This window comes from Linepithema humile, chromosome 1 (assembly GCF_040581485.1).
Source record: "Linepithema humile isolate Giens D197 chromosome 1, Lhum_UNIL_v1.0, whole genome shotgun sequence".
Classification (NCBI taxonomy): Eukaryota; Metazoa; Arthropoda; class Insecta; order Hymenoptera; family Formicidae; genus Linepithema; species Linepithema humile.
Genome location: NC_090128.1, coordinates 43,850,442 through 43,864,805, shown reverse-complemented (window position 1 = coordinate 43,864,805; position 14,364 = coordinate 43,850,442). Strand labels below are relative to the sequence as shown.

General features: G+C 41.1%; 2 long non-coding RNA genes across 3 annotated transcripts in view; one reads left to right on the top strand and one right to left on the bottom strand.

Moving 5' to 3' along the window:
- LOC105678162 (uncharacterized) overlaps window positions 1-14,364 on the top strand; it is a 162,865-nt gene that overhangs the window by 87,575 nt on the left and 60,926 nt on the right. For both annotated transcript variants that reach the window (XR_010887801.1, XR_001101669.2), the window contains one exon: window positions 10,492-10,555. This is a non-coding gene — a long non-coding RNA (uncharacterized lncRNA). The remainder of the gene's footprint in view (window positions 1-10,491; window positions 10,556-14,364) is intronic.
- LOC136996980 (uncharacterized) overlaps window positions 4,225-14,364 on the bottom strand; it is a 48,432-nt gene continuing 38,292 nt past the window's right edge. Inside the window, exons 2-3 of the long non-coding RNA XR_010887807.1 lie at window positions 5,229-7,553; window positions 4,225-5,000 (exon numbers count right to left, since the gene is read on the bottom strand). This is a non-coding gene — a long non-coding RNA (uncharacterized lncRNA). The remainder of the gene's footprint in view (window positions 5,001-5,228; window positions 7,554-14,364) is intronic.

Genomic DNA, 14,364 nt, shown 5'->3' with positions numbered 1-14,364 from the left:
AAGAATGCTTCCGCCAAAACAGAGCTCGTTTCATGACCGTGAGAGAGAATAATAAAAGGTGAATTTATGTGCGCATTAACCTTGCCGCGCGCAGACATATACATATGCACATGTTTCCACACAGTGGCTGATTTCCATACAATTAAATATCGAACGCTCGCGACGTCTTCGGTTCGACGCTCATCAGGCCGTGCATTCGCGATCGATTCTGGATCGATTTATCAAAAAGGAGGTGATCTCGGAACGGAGCGTGATTCCGCGTGCGATTTTTTCCACGTATGGAGTTATCCATGTGAACGATCTTCGTGCCTCGATTTAATTGAGACGCGCCGGTGATTCACGGTACAATGACTACTAACAGCGTTTCAAGATATGTAATCGTATCGTGAACAGACATTTCCGTAGTCATCGTTGATAACGTCAATGTGCTGACGTAATTCCGTTGTCTTTGTATTCATATATTTCAAAACACATTTAATATTTCGATACTCCATTTTGAATATTCTTTTGCATCGCTTTTGAATTGGAGTTCTTACGATCGTTATCGCAGAATTAATTAATTGTTATTTTAACAACTCGCGATGATATATGATTAATCGCGAATAAATTTTGCGGGCACACATTCGTCGGGCGAATACGTCCGACGAAATTCGTGTTCTCCGAGGGACGCGGAAATATCGATTGGAATTCGCGCAGATGAGATTCTCATTGGTTCGCGCATGCAGAGAGGCCGAATAAATAATTGGCGAGCACACGTTCGGGTGTTCAGGTTTTCGAGCGCGAGGCACGCGTGGGCACGCCTCGCGCCTTCGAGACAACGCTCACGCGTGCGTGCCATGACGCGCGGGATAACTCTTGTGTAAGAGAATTTACGATAAAGTCGCGGTTAGGACACGTAACGTCTCATCCCGTCTCATTTTGCAGCCTTTTCTCTCGCGAAGGCCGGTTCCGCGTCCCGTTTATTTACGTTCCGACGACGAGCTAATGGGAATACCGGCGGCGCATAATGTATGCAACGGGCTTGTCGTAATTCACGCTTTGTCGCACGAGCCTGGCGATCGACGCCACGTTTGGAATCGTTCCGCGACAACGACAACGGCAAACGATGGCTCGGCTGCTCAGCGATTCGTCATATACAGTGTATTTGCATGTCACCGGCAAAATGTTATGATCATCATAGAAAGTCGAAATTAGTGCACGAAGTCGGTTTTATTGTGTTTTCCAGTGTTGCTACAGCTGGAAATAAATTTTAGTAGAAGTAAAAGCGTGTTGGATGAAAATGGATTTAATTGTGAAATAAATATTTACATTGAAAATAACATTGGATCATCGAAAAATTCTACTCGTGTGATAGGACTACCACAAATCGATAAAGTTTGCGAATTATTTCAACACGGAGCGATTTTTCCATTTCAGAAACTTTTTTAATATCGTAAAATGTATTAAAAATTGTATCGTTAAATTTCAGCAACCAGCACGAAGAATATCCTTAACGTTTTTATTACAAATCTTTATCTTCATCAAAATCATAAAAAATAAATGCATTAAAATTGTTACATTAAAATTGTATTAAGACAAATGTGTAAATGTTTATTTATATGCATCCGGGATGGATTAGTTGCATGAAGGCCGTGACAAATTATTATTCAATGCGAATATGCGAATATATTCGATCGAATGTGTAATTGTTCATTCCGAGATATTCAAAATTATTCTTCAAAAATGCATTAAAAATGGGATATGTCCGGAAATGTGTAGCTAAATTTCAAGAGCTAAAAACAAAATCAGATTCTACTTTTCTCGTATAGATGTATGCAAATGCGCGCGGCAATTCGATGAGATGATTCGCGAGGAAAAATCTCGATAGGTGCGAGATTACATGCGGTAAGAGTAGGCCTTGGAATCATGACTCCTATGAGGTTCAAGGATCGCATGGTAAGTGCGTAATCAGGATGCGTAATAAAAAAGCCGTAATGCAAGTGTGAAGTCTTCCTCGTCACTTTATCGCCGAGTATCGCAATGTATTAATCAACCGCAGGAATCGTCCTGCAATCCGTACGTGCTCGGACTTATTAAGCGGTTGTATCGCTGTCTAGTCATTGAAGAATAATAATAGTAGTAGCTTCTCGCCATAGTTAGCCAGTACAGCAGGTGCATTTCCCGTTGCGGAAGTTTCGCCATGCACACTGTGCAATCACTGACGATGTATGACATGTTTCAGCAATAATTTATGATGCTTACCATCCGCATTCTTGCCCTAATAAAAATTTGTGACAATTGACGGAAATATTGATGCGAAGATTTATGTTAAGGTTTATGTTAGATACAGCAATTGCACGTAAAATAGAAAATGTAATGAAACGGAAAATATGTTAGACTTCTATCGAGATGATAGTACATCTTTGAATATTAAAAATAGTTCTGGGTTTCACTGGATTTCACTTTCTCGCATATCTACGTGACATTGTTCAAAATTGTTGGACACGAAAGAATTAATGCTGAGTTTTCTCCGAGTTTTTCCGAGACTTTCCCAACTTGGCTCGTTCGACGAGCTGGCGCGCCGCGCGCGGAAATCTTAGAATGACTCGACGTTCGTTCGTCAGACTCTTACGCAAGCGGTCGCCATTCGGTCGGCATTCAGGTGTGCGTGGAGATTCCTCGTGGCGCCGGTCGTCTGGCGCGGTCCGTGTACGTGTGCGTGTGTGTCTGTACACGCATACACAGCCGGTACGACGCACAACATTATTAACGCAGTGGCGTATTCTGGAATTTCTGAACATTTTTAGTAACGCGAAAATGATATCAATATATAACGTAAGATAAAAGAAATATTATGATAGCCAGTACTTTTCTCCTCGAATTTGTTATTTTATATCCTTGTATAATGTAAAAACCTTTTTTTTTCATTCTTTTATTTTAATATTTGAAAAAAAGTGATATTCTTAAAATTAAGGCTCCTGGTCCCGCAGCCGTGAACTCCGCGTTGACAGTAGCGACATAATTGTGGTAGGAATAAAAACCTAGTCGAATTTACCCAGTCGATTTATCGTATAAATAAATAGTGTAACAGTTTGACCTAATCAATTGATTCGATAAAAGTAAATTACTGAATAACATACAAAATGTTAATTTATAATTTAAAAATTTGTTTACAAAAAAATAAACGCGATAAATACAGAATATATATAGCTTAGTACCGTTACCGACATGTCCATATGACAGAAATTCTTATGCAGCGTCTTAGGTGGAGAATCGATGAACTATTAGGCGTGAAAAAATGACATGTTGACTACCCAATTTATTCTTGCGTGCCATTTCATTAATATTCGTTAAATGTTAGTACTGTGATATGTGACGTGTTCATGAAACCTGTAAAATTATCCGAAAACTAAGATTAGCAGGGAAAGCCCAACGTAGAAGGAGAATTTTCTACTCATACAGACAGCTGTCAACCGTGTGTTTTCTCGCATAATTAGGCTTCGTTTCACTGTTGATTTAACAATTGTTTATAACCTGTCAAGGAAAAAGCATAGTTTTCGGACAATTTTACAGGTGTCTTAAAGCGATCCAGAGTGTTACTTTGTTAAATTATCATTTTATTTAGAAATGGCACGCAAGAATTCTCGGCGTGTCATTTCTCGCTTCTGACGTCACGAATCTAATATGGCTGCGGTGACTACCTAGGAGCCTTAATACTTATGTCTTTTTTAGTGCATTTGACGATTTTCACGTGCTGTCACATAACTGGAAACTTTTTTGAAAAAAGCTGTTGTAAAAAACTCGATACGTCACTGTATAAATGAAAAGATATTCGTGGTTCGTTAGCATAAGCAACATTCGATGGCATCCGCGGAATTCGTCAAACGCAATTTATTCGAGATAGTCAATCGCTACGATCCAGAACTCGAGATACGTCAAGAGTAATGTTGTTAACACTTTGAATCCGGTTATGATAATATTGGCGTGCGGTATTCACCACATTTCACGTCTACAGATAAAAGATTAGCTGTAAATGCTGTAGGCTATATACAGATATTTGATTATACGCGTGAAGTCAATAAGCTTACATGTAATGATAGAAAATGAAAGATGAGGATTAAAGATAAACGCTGAGCTACGAACATGAGTTGCAAAATTGCACATTAGATTTTTAAATAAGATTTTGCTTAATAAAACTTTATTTGAAATAAAAAAAAAAGATACAAGATTTTATTATATTAATTTTGTTTGTCAATTTTATTGCCAAATAGCCGGGCAATTAGACTTCCATTTTTATTTTGGCAAAAAATTTTTTTCCACAATTCGGCGGAAGTATCGCTGTATATAGAGCCATCCAGTTTTATGATTATACTCCATAACTATTTGTACGTATAACTCGCGCGAATAAAATTCGCAAAGCCGATCGAGATGCTGCTCAATCTGCCGATAAATTTCCAGCGATTCAATTAACCCTTTGACGCACCTCTGCTATCTTCCGTTAATCGGTCGATTTATTTTAAAATCGATTAAAAAGCCGACGAGAGTGCCCACGATAATGCCGTGCACGACGCGTCGCAGCGCGGCAGCACGAGATTACCGAGGACCGGTTTCCCCGCGATTTGCATAATTCGTTCGCGCACGGGGATCTAATCGAACGGCTTTTCCCTCACCGATATAAAATGTCCGTCCCGATAGTTAACTTGTCTCGGCCGGTGCTGATAACACACACGCGCGCGCGCGCGTGACGCGATGTTTGCGCCGCGCGATAGTAGACGCACACCGAGCGCAGTGAAAACCGTCGGTGCCGCGGAAAACACCGGAAAGACGTGAGAAATTCTTCTGATATAACCTGTCCTCTCGTATTTTTTCTCGATGATAATATTTGTTGTATGACTCGATAAGCTGGGGCTTTTTAATTATCGCATTTTTAATTATCTCATTATATTCAGATAATCAAAGCACATCTCAGATTGGCACTCAGCCACATACTTTTGTCCGCTAATGACGTCAGGCTGATATCTCTGTAATCAATTTTCAGTGGAAAATGTTATCATTTAAAGAAGAGCTTAAAATTTTAATCTCTCTGAAAACTTCATGAATAAATACATAAAATCTTTTTTTTTTTAGTTTGCATAATTACACGGTTATTTACATGGAAATTTTTAATTTATTTTTGCAATGGACAGTTTATGGTTAACATAAGTAAAAAAATAAGCAGAAAAATGATAAAGATTTAAAATAGGAAATACCTCAGGACAGATCAGAATTAAGTCGCTTCGTTTTCGGATCAATTTGAATACACAGAAACCGCAAAATCGTTCCAAGAGATCGCGCGCTTATTCCGGGCATTTGTCAGAGATTCCAAAATGACGTTATTTAACTGAGAGCGTTCGCGAAGCCAAAACGTACGTTTCCTCGAGTTGGCAGCTGCTAACTGACATGCGGATTCTATCTATTCTCGAAGACGCCACCGCATCCCGATGCTCTCGGTTTTAGAAGACGTCCACTCCGCGATCCATCGATGCTTTGCACTCTGAAATAATATTTGAGAGAACTTTACGATCGAAGTAGATTTTGCTTCGAATAAAATTGTTGTAACGTCTTTGCTCCGTTTTCAACATTTTCGAATTTAGATCCGAAACGACAGGAAATTGAGTTAAAATGTTCAATTAATTCAAATCATGGATGAAAATTAGGGCAAAATGCTTGATTTCATATTTTGCGTATTTTTGTTCAAGCCGGAGCTATTAACAACCATAATCTGATCTTGTTCTTGTGCGCGGAAAACATCTTTTTGCTCATTCCATTTCTTTTTGCGCCCGTAAATAGGAGCGGTTTTCCTTTTGCGCTTTTTGGAGTCGCTTCGAGAACGAAATTCGCCTCGTCGCAGATGTAGCGTGATCTTCCGTCACGATTCCCTCTCTGTGCGTGAGAATCCCACAGCTTCCTGGCTCCGTTGTCGGGTTATATTTCTTTTTCGACTCGTACTCGTCTTCACGCCCTCGCTAGTGTCGCCGCGAAACAAATGCGGGTGCCCATGCCCCAACGACGTGGCCATCAATTGCATCCGCCGTAAATAATGGAGTAAATCCACTAGAATTTATAGCCGTTGAGTGCGAAATCCTTAAGCGTCCGTGGTATGTGCCAAGGTTGTCACAATTTATTTGCATCATTGTTTATTCGATTGAATTATAATGTCACGAATCTCGTCGAATAATTAATCTATTTCTAGCAAAGTAATGCAATATCAAATTCAGGAAATAAAGAAAAAAACAATATAGATATCTGTTTTCGTTAAGAGAGAATGATGGACATTAAACTAAAATATATAATCTAAAAATATGACGATCAAATTTTTCAAGGCAAAGAATGCGATGGACGCACAGATTATTCGCTAAATTTTGAAGACTCGGTGCGCGTGTTGTTTGACATCAATTGCGTTTGAAAACGTGTTTCGTGCATCCGTGATTGACGCCCTCGCGTCGCGCATCGAGCGCGACTGGCGCCTGTGCGATGGCCGATTTAATTCGACGTGACCGAATTTGCATTTTCGGTCAAACGTGTCGTCCGCGCTCCGTTTCACCGTTTAATCCCCTCGATGTATCCGTCCCATAGAAACGCGCTCGACCGCTCCTCATTATCTATGTGTACGCGCGTACGATAAGCGCAGATGATTTTGGATGCGTCGATTATTCGCAGTCGCTTATCGTTTCACCGGAGGGCTCTTTTTCACGCCGGTTTGATTAAAAAGAGCACGATCGAGCGCGACGAACAATCCTCAGTCAATAATGCTCTTTTAATATAAACAAATAGCGTAGTAAGCTCCACGTGAAACGGGTGTTTATCATTTTACATGTAAGTAGTTTTATGAAAATCGTTTATATCAATTTTCTCGGTGAGTTCTGACAGCGACTAAAGCTGGGTGCGGTTGAAAGGTCGTCGTGCGGCCTCCACTAACACTAAAGGATATAACCATTCATCGCCCCCTGGAGCGAGAGCTTCTACGAATACGGGACTTAAGGTCATTCATTCCGCGAGAAACTAGACAAAAGCAACGAGAGACGTTAAGTCGGAAATCGTTGACTTCTTTTACACCAACGTAGGAATTCGCGCGATCTTTGTCTCTATTACGTATGCATTCTGTCTCGTTCAGCAAATTTGCATGGTTTAACATTATATTTTTGCTCGATAACTGCGCTGCAAATTTTTAAGATAAATCACATTTACATAATCTTTTAATAAAGTTTCTTCCTAAAACATCAGGGATTTTTTCGTGATTCAAAAATTCCGTTTTACTTAACTGCATTTCACGAATGTAAACGACGCGGAGGGTGAACGCCAACATATCCGTTACACGATAAATCTGGCGGTAACGTTTCAAGCGTCATGCGTCGCTCACATCACGATGTTCCAATCAACATTTTCGTGCAATCGTAAACGGAAGTTTTTGGCACAGCGCGACTTGGGCAATACACACAGCGAATTCACTGCACACATCTCTGTGTGTATATGTGGCTCGTGTATTTGTACGCAAAATCGCGTATATATATATATATATATTTATATATATACACCTGCGACATGCGCGAGTTTGTTTGTGTCTTTTTACTGGTGTGTATCTGTGCGTAGTGTACCACTCTTGAATGCGTATATTTTTATGTGTCCATGTCCCGTGCGTTTTTGTGTAAATATATGTGCACACATACCTCGCAGGAGGGTACAGCGGGTTTATCGCGAGCCCAGCTGGCTCGCTTCCATAAACTGCGCTCGTAAAAACTCCCGAGGCTTCCCCCAGCGAGCTTAAAGCTCGGGTTGCATCGAGCGGTCGAGGGACCGGAAGTCGACGGACCGCGCGAGTTTTTACACATACGCAGGGGACGATTGTATGTAGGTCGAAGGATCCTCTCTTCGAGGACCCTCAATCGCGCTCCATCGATCCTGCCCGGTCGCGCCGTTCTACATCCTTCCTTTGGTGCCTTCCTTCCTTCCTTCCTTTCTTTCTTCGCTCTCTCCTTCCTTTCTTCCTTCGTTCCCTTTTCCTCTCTTTCTCCGGGATCTCCGTTCTTTGTTTAAGGTCGTTATACGTACGGTCGACGTGATGTAAGCGGTGTGCTCCGATTTCATTCGTGGTCATTAACTCGAAAGGGTTGAGGCGGAAGAGCGGATTGCCCGAAGGGTGTCGGTAATAACGACGCGGAATAAGACGGAGATTGAAACTACGGCGAGGGTCAATTCTTTTTTACACCACTATGTCCGAGGAACTTTTATGTCGTAAAATTCTGATATAAAAACTATAATCAAGATAAATTAGTAATTTCTTAAAAAGTGGTCATAAAAAGCTAAAAAATTGCACGAACTAATTTAAACCGCACTTTTGTGGCAATTTTTTATTTTTATTTTTCACTCTCTGCGATCGAAAACCGGATTCGATCCTATCGAATATAGCCCCGCAAGGATATATTAATTGTTCGGAGCTTTCTGTGATTGTAGCGAGCTCGAAAGTATGAGATTGCTACCGACTGTCGAAAGCACGCTTAGTAGATTATAGATTAAGGAAAGTTTGCAATAACTGCATAGATTATCGATCTTTACGTGAGATAAGCAAGTTGTTGGAGAGAGCTGCAGCTTGAGCGGCGACGTTGTGAGCACTGCTTGAGGATCGAGGTAAATCCTTCGTCACGGCCGTAGAGGGTTAAACCTCTATTACTTACTAAAGTCGAGTTTGCCCAATCCCATTCCCCCTTGGAATTCCTTGGCGCAAGTTCGTGCCAAATCGTAAGCGTTTTCAGCACCCGGTGCGCGGACTTTACGGAAATGCAAGCTATCGCTCTCATCTTTCGAAACTAAGCTCGTTGAGTAGATTTCCGACTGATCTGGTAAGACGAGATGCTGTATCGCGTAATAGTCAGTAATACGGTCGACTTGTTAGATATTCAGTGTAAATGATGCTTGCTCGGAAAATTTACATTTTATTCTATTGTGCGGTATAAAAACTACACTATCTTTAGAATAACGAGGACATTGTTAAAAAGTAATATAAAAAAAAACTTCTCTTATCATTTACATCCGCAGTGTTACAAAGTTCAACAATCAGGAGAGTATCAGAAGATTCATTATTTTAAACAACGTAATAATAGACGCGAATGTGTACGTAATGTATTTTTATGCCGGCGGAAAATACACAGTGTATTCTAGAAAATATTGTGCGTTAAAGCGTAGGTAGGTGCTTAATTATTTCCGTATGGTCGGGGAAATGAAAATTGCGCGCCGACGTAATCGTCGCAGCCGCGTCTCTCGTGTGACGTCGCTTTCCGCGCTCGCCGGTGTACACCGTCGTCGAGCAGGTGCGGTGCAGATGAGCTTGTTCGTGCATGAGCGAGTACACACGTAACCGCTTAAAGGTCCGTTTATACATATCCGTACCGTATCCGTACCGTGTCCGTACCGTACCGGCAAGATTCGATATGAGTATTTACACATATCCGGCTCGCATCCGTGAATATTTTGAAACATCAGTCTTGAGACATACATCTGAACTGTGAACATGGCAAAGCTATCGATAAACGAATTAGCGGTAATAGCATTAATTTTAGACGAAAAGAAATCTTAAAAAAAAAAAAAAAAAAAAAAAAAAACGGATTTTATGGGTTCATAAAGCATGGACAAAACGAAAAACAAAAGATGAATTTTTTACATTTTACATATAAAAAATTTTTTGATGATGCAACTAAATTTTATCAATATTTTAGAATGTCAGAACATGCTTTTAATGTGTTACTCAATTTAATTGATAATAAAATACGAAAACAATATACAAGATGGAGAGAACCGGCTAGCGAAAACACGTTCCTACATATGTATAAATTTTTGAAGAGAATTGTGTATTTTTTCTTCAAATAAAATGATGTTTAATGAATATAAAAATTTATTTGTAAAATAATATTTATCATGAGTAAAATTACCTGGTTGGTCAAGTTCTTGAGAAATACTCTGCCACAGTTTTTCTTTATAAATTCCATCAAGATATTTTGGATGGGAAAGGTCGTATAATTCGATGTGTTGTTGCACTAATTCTATCAATTTTGTTGAAATAATTCTATCATAATCCATTTCTTTATTTTAAAAGAATGCTCTCGATATCGCAGATTGATACAAAATGAGACTCAAAAATCTGAATGCTACACTGAAGCCTATTTACATTTGTCAGTACCGACACGTTCAGTGCCGTCCGGTCCGTGAAAATATCGTCGCCAACGATATCTGCGGTGCCGGTACGGACACGGACGGCACGGATACGGAATAGTGTAAATACTTACATTTAATCATATGGAATCGAATCTAGCATCCGTGCACGGACGTGTACGATACGGACACGGTACGGATACGGTACGGATATGTATAAACGGACCTTAATGCAGCGGAGTCCCCTATGATGCAGGTCTAAAAATAAATCATGTACCTCGTCTGTTCATTCAATTGACACTATAAACTAAATTGAGGTTTTTCTTGCAGGCGGCGGTCGGCGTGCGGCGTGCAACGGCGACGACGACGACGACGACGATTCTCGCGCATATAGGTATGTACGTGTAGTGTCGTAAGTGCCCCATATTGCCTACGCGAATTACCGGGTATTACACCTCGTACGAGCGTTCGAGCGACTTCGAAAGATCTATTGAGTTATTACACCACCGTTATGTAATGATGGCGACGAGCCCCGACAAACCAAATGCAAATTGGATGTATCCCTAATTTCGCACTTCTCGCACGCTTCCCGATTCCATTAAAGTCTTCATGATTATGCAATTACGCGATTGAATAGTTGCTATAAATCTAGAGAGCTAATTAGATCGTATAATCTTCCATGTTATTTCTAAAAAAAAAGAAAGTATTGATTGACAGAATGAATTTCGCACGCTACTTCCGTAAATTATTTCTAAGATACAAGGTGTCTCTCACGTCTTATGATAAATTGAGAATCGCGATGTCGTGCAGTTTTTCAATTCGGTTGCGATATGATCGAGGAAATTGTTACCTATTTGCATCCGTGTAAAGCTTAACTGTACAGAACTGTATAATTTTCAGTATTAATGAAGTCCGTGCGATTAAAAGCCTTTTATGAAATATTTTCTTAATTAAGAAGAATATTCTCTAAATAATTACACTGGAAATTCATAACGGGAAGAAGATACGCGACTCTTAATATTCTCTTACGACATACAGAAATTTTCTGCGCGTTATTATTTATGTATCCATTCGAGTGAGCTCATGGCAATGTAATGCAACTTGGTTTGCGGTAGTTAGAAGTCTAAAAATATAGCACCGTCCCTGCTTGTCCATTCGTCTATCCGTCCATTCGTCCATCTGTGCTTTATTTGTGCTGGTCGCCACGATGTCGTTGGCCACACATACAACGAATACGTTATACGACTTTCGGGTTATGGATTCGGGAAAGCGTGACGGGAATATCATTCGTAAAGGCGGTAAAATTAATTATCGATCAAAAGACAATAAAAAGCTGAGAGAACGCAGAAATTTGCGATAGCAATGTTCCCATTAAACTCCATTATTTTATCTTTGTTACTCATTATTTTTGCATAAGAAAATATTTATGCGAAGAAATAAGGTACGCGAGGCGACTTTGTAATACATTTGTGATTACTTCGATGATTTATTATTCGTCCTTAATCATTTTCAACGCACAATGACGACAACATTGCGTAGCAATGACGATGCTCGAGAATCCTTAATTATTTCTCCACGATTAATCAAAGTATTCGCGATAAAATTGAGCATTTAATCCATCATTTGATTAATTGATATACGCCATCGGTGGTCAAGGGTCCGCCATAGTTCCGGACGAGACTGCAGTTGTCTCCCAAAGCGTTACGCTTGCATACGCATTGTATGCACGCTTTGAGATACGCGCAGACCCGCGCAGACCGCGGGGAGCTAATTAGGAATTAACCTCAGCGCAGTTTATGGTTCTGCACGAGCCGGTCGTTAAATTAATCTTGCCGACCGGCGGAGAGCCTGATTCCGCACCTCCGCTCCGGGTTATGTACACCTGGCGCTCGGCGGCACCGTGATTTTACACCTGGCCTGCCGGCGACGAAGCCAAATCGAGATCGTCATTGCGTCTCTAACGACGCAATGCGTCGACGAGTTAATTGCGAAAGTTGTTTGCTCGGTATGAATCGCAGAAGTTCGCGCGATGCACATGTTTTTCACACGAATAAAAATAATGTTACAATCATCCCATTACATCGACATTCCGTGCATGCCACACTGTTGAAACAAAAACAGCATATAAAAAGGTACGACAGACATCGGAAAGTTGAGAAAATGGATTGAACGATTTAAAACACTAAAAATTTGCGTGACAAAACTCAGAAATTTGTAAAATAGGTGAGAAGCTATTGGTTCAAGTAGAGTATCAGTTGCGAGAGAATTATTTCCGCACATTTCCTGCCAATTTCCTCAATGTCGCGGTGCAAACAGATCGACGTGGGGTATTCGGTATCTATTGGAAACGCGTCGAGCGCATACCTGTATATATGCGCACACGTTCATATCATAAATTTGGATTGCACCTTGCTCGCATGCAATCTCGACGCGCGCAGCGACGAGCAACAAGAAGGAGCCGCTACAAATCTGCGCGCACGACCGCGTGCGTGCGATTTCGGCGCGCTCGCGCACCTTGTAATGCGAGATAGGCGAGGGACGCGAAGCGGGTAGAAGAACGACAGGAGTGCGCGCGGTCGCCGGCCCTCCGGAAGGCCTCCGCTGGCAGATGGCCGGCAGATGTCTACAATCTTGCCCTGATTGCAGGTCCGCGCGAGGAGTAGTCGTCCGTGAAAGGCGAACTGCTATCCGCTTGCACGTGGCGGCTTTGGTAGCACGGCTATCCGCGCCGGGCGTGGATCCTCCATCACACCGGCATCGATCGATCGAGCGATCGCGCGGCGCACGTAACGATTCTCGCGCGTCGTGATGATGGTGTACCTTCTCATATCGAGAATATAATACTTCCGAGCGAAGGAGGGCGTGCAAGGGCGCGGGACGTCGTTATCTTCAATTCTATATGATTATTTTGATGATTTTGATGAAATCCTTTATGATGCCGGTGTTTTGAACAGGTGGTTGCGATTTCGGTCAATCTATTAATTATTAACCAACATTTACGAAAAATAACATTAATCGCAGCTCCATAATCGGCGAATTGTGTTTTATTACTTTCAAAATTTCAAACTTTTTGCAATGAAAGAAAATTTCGGAAATTTGATCTGAGAAAGAAGGGCCAGCTCCGTTATTTGTTTCCTTAGCGCGAGGATTAAAAAGTTCCCCGAAGAATGATATTTCAAGCGACCTGCCTGACCAGGGCAGTTTTAAATATCCCGATGATTTCGAGCTATGTCGGCTAGCTCTCTCGGGGCCGGTGCAACTACCCCGAACACACAATGGCGTGAAATTCCATAGCAAATCGTATCCGGCGGCCAGGCATCTATTCACTCGAGAAATTCGTCCGCCGGCGGAATCCATCGGGTTTGGCGTCATTGCTGCGGCCAGCCTCCTGTTCGGAGTACCGGTCGCCAGGAGGATTTCTGGGGCCCTTTGTCTGCTCTGCTCTGCGCGAGAAAGGTGCACCTGCTCGACGTCGACCCCGGCGGGCAACCTGCCTGCACAGCGTCGTCTTGTCGTCCCTTCGCGGCCTGGCCTGGTCCACCACCTTCCTCCATGAAACCGTTTCATGACCGGTAGATTGGACCACTTGTGGCCCCCTCCTCGAGTCTCCCGTTCGATCTTTTACCTCCAAGATGGAAAGCGCGCGGATTATCGTCTCGCTTCACCTTTGCCGTGAGCATCACGGTAATTCCCGATGTGGTGAATGTTAGATGAGTAGAAATCAATTTCACGAACACGCTTCCATACCGTTATGAATTTTAATCTAATGTTAATGATCTTGTTGATGATTCCGTTTAGAACGTTGTCATAGGCACGTGGGCTTCACATGTTTAATTTGATTATATTATCGTACAAATTTTTGGCAAGAATAATTACATAAATCTGTGAATGTACATATTTAGTTTATTACTTTTCACAATTCTTTTGCTTAACGACTTAATTTACTTGAAATAATTAAGTTTAAAATTGTTACCGATTATTTCTTTTACAGTAAAACATTTTTTGTGTTGATTTTGATGTTTGCTGATATTTGAGTCTCAATAATTTTTTAATTTATAATAAAAAAAAATTTAACAGCCAGAACTTTCGTTATTGCAACGATTGTATCGAAAATAGATTTGGTTTATAACATATGGTTGTTAACATTTAATACAGATATCACCGATATTAAAGTAATAATCGATTATCGAGAATTTTTTGTGC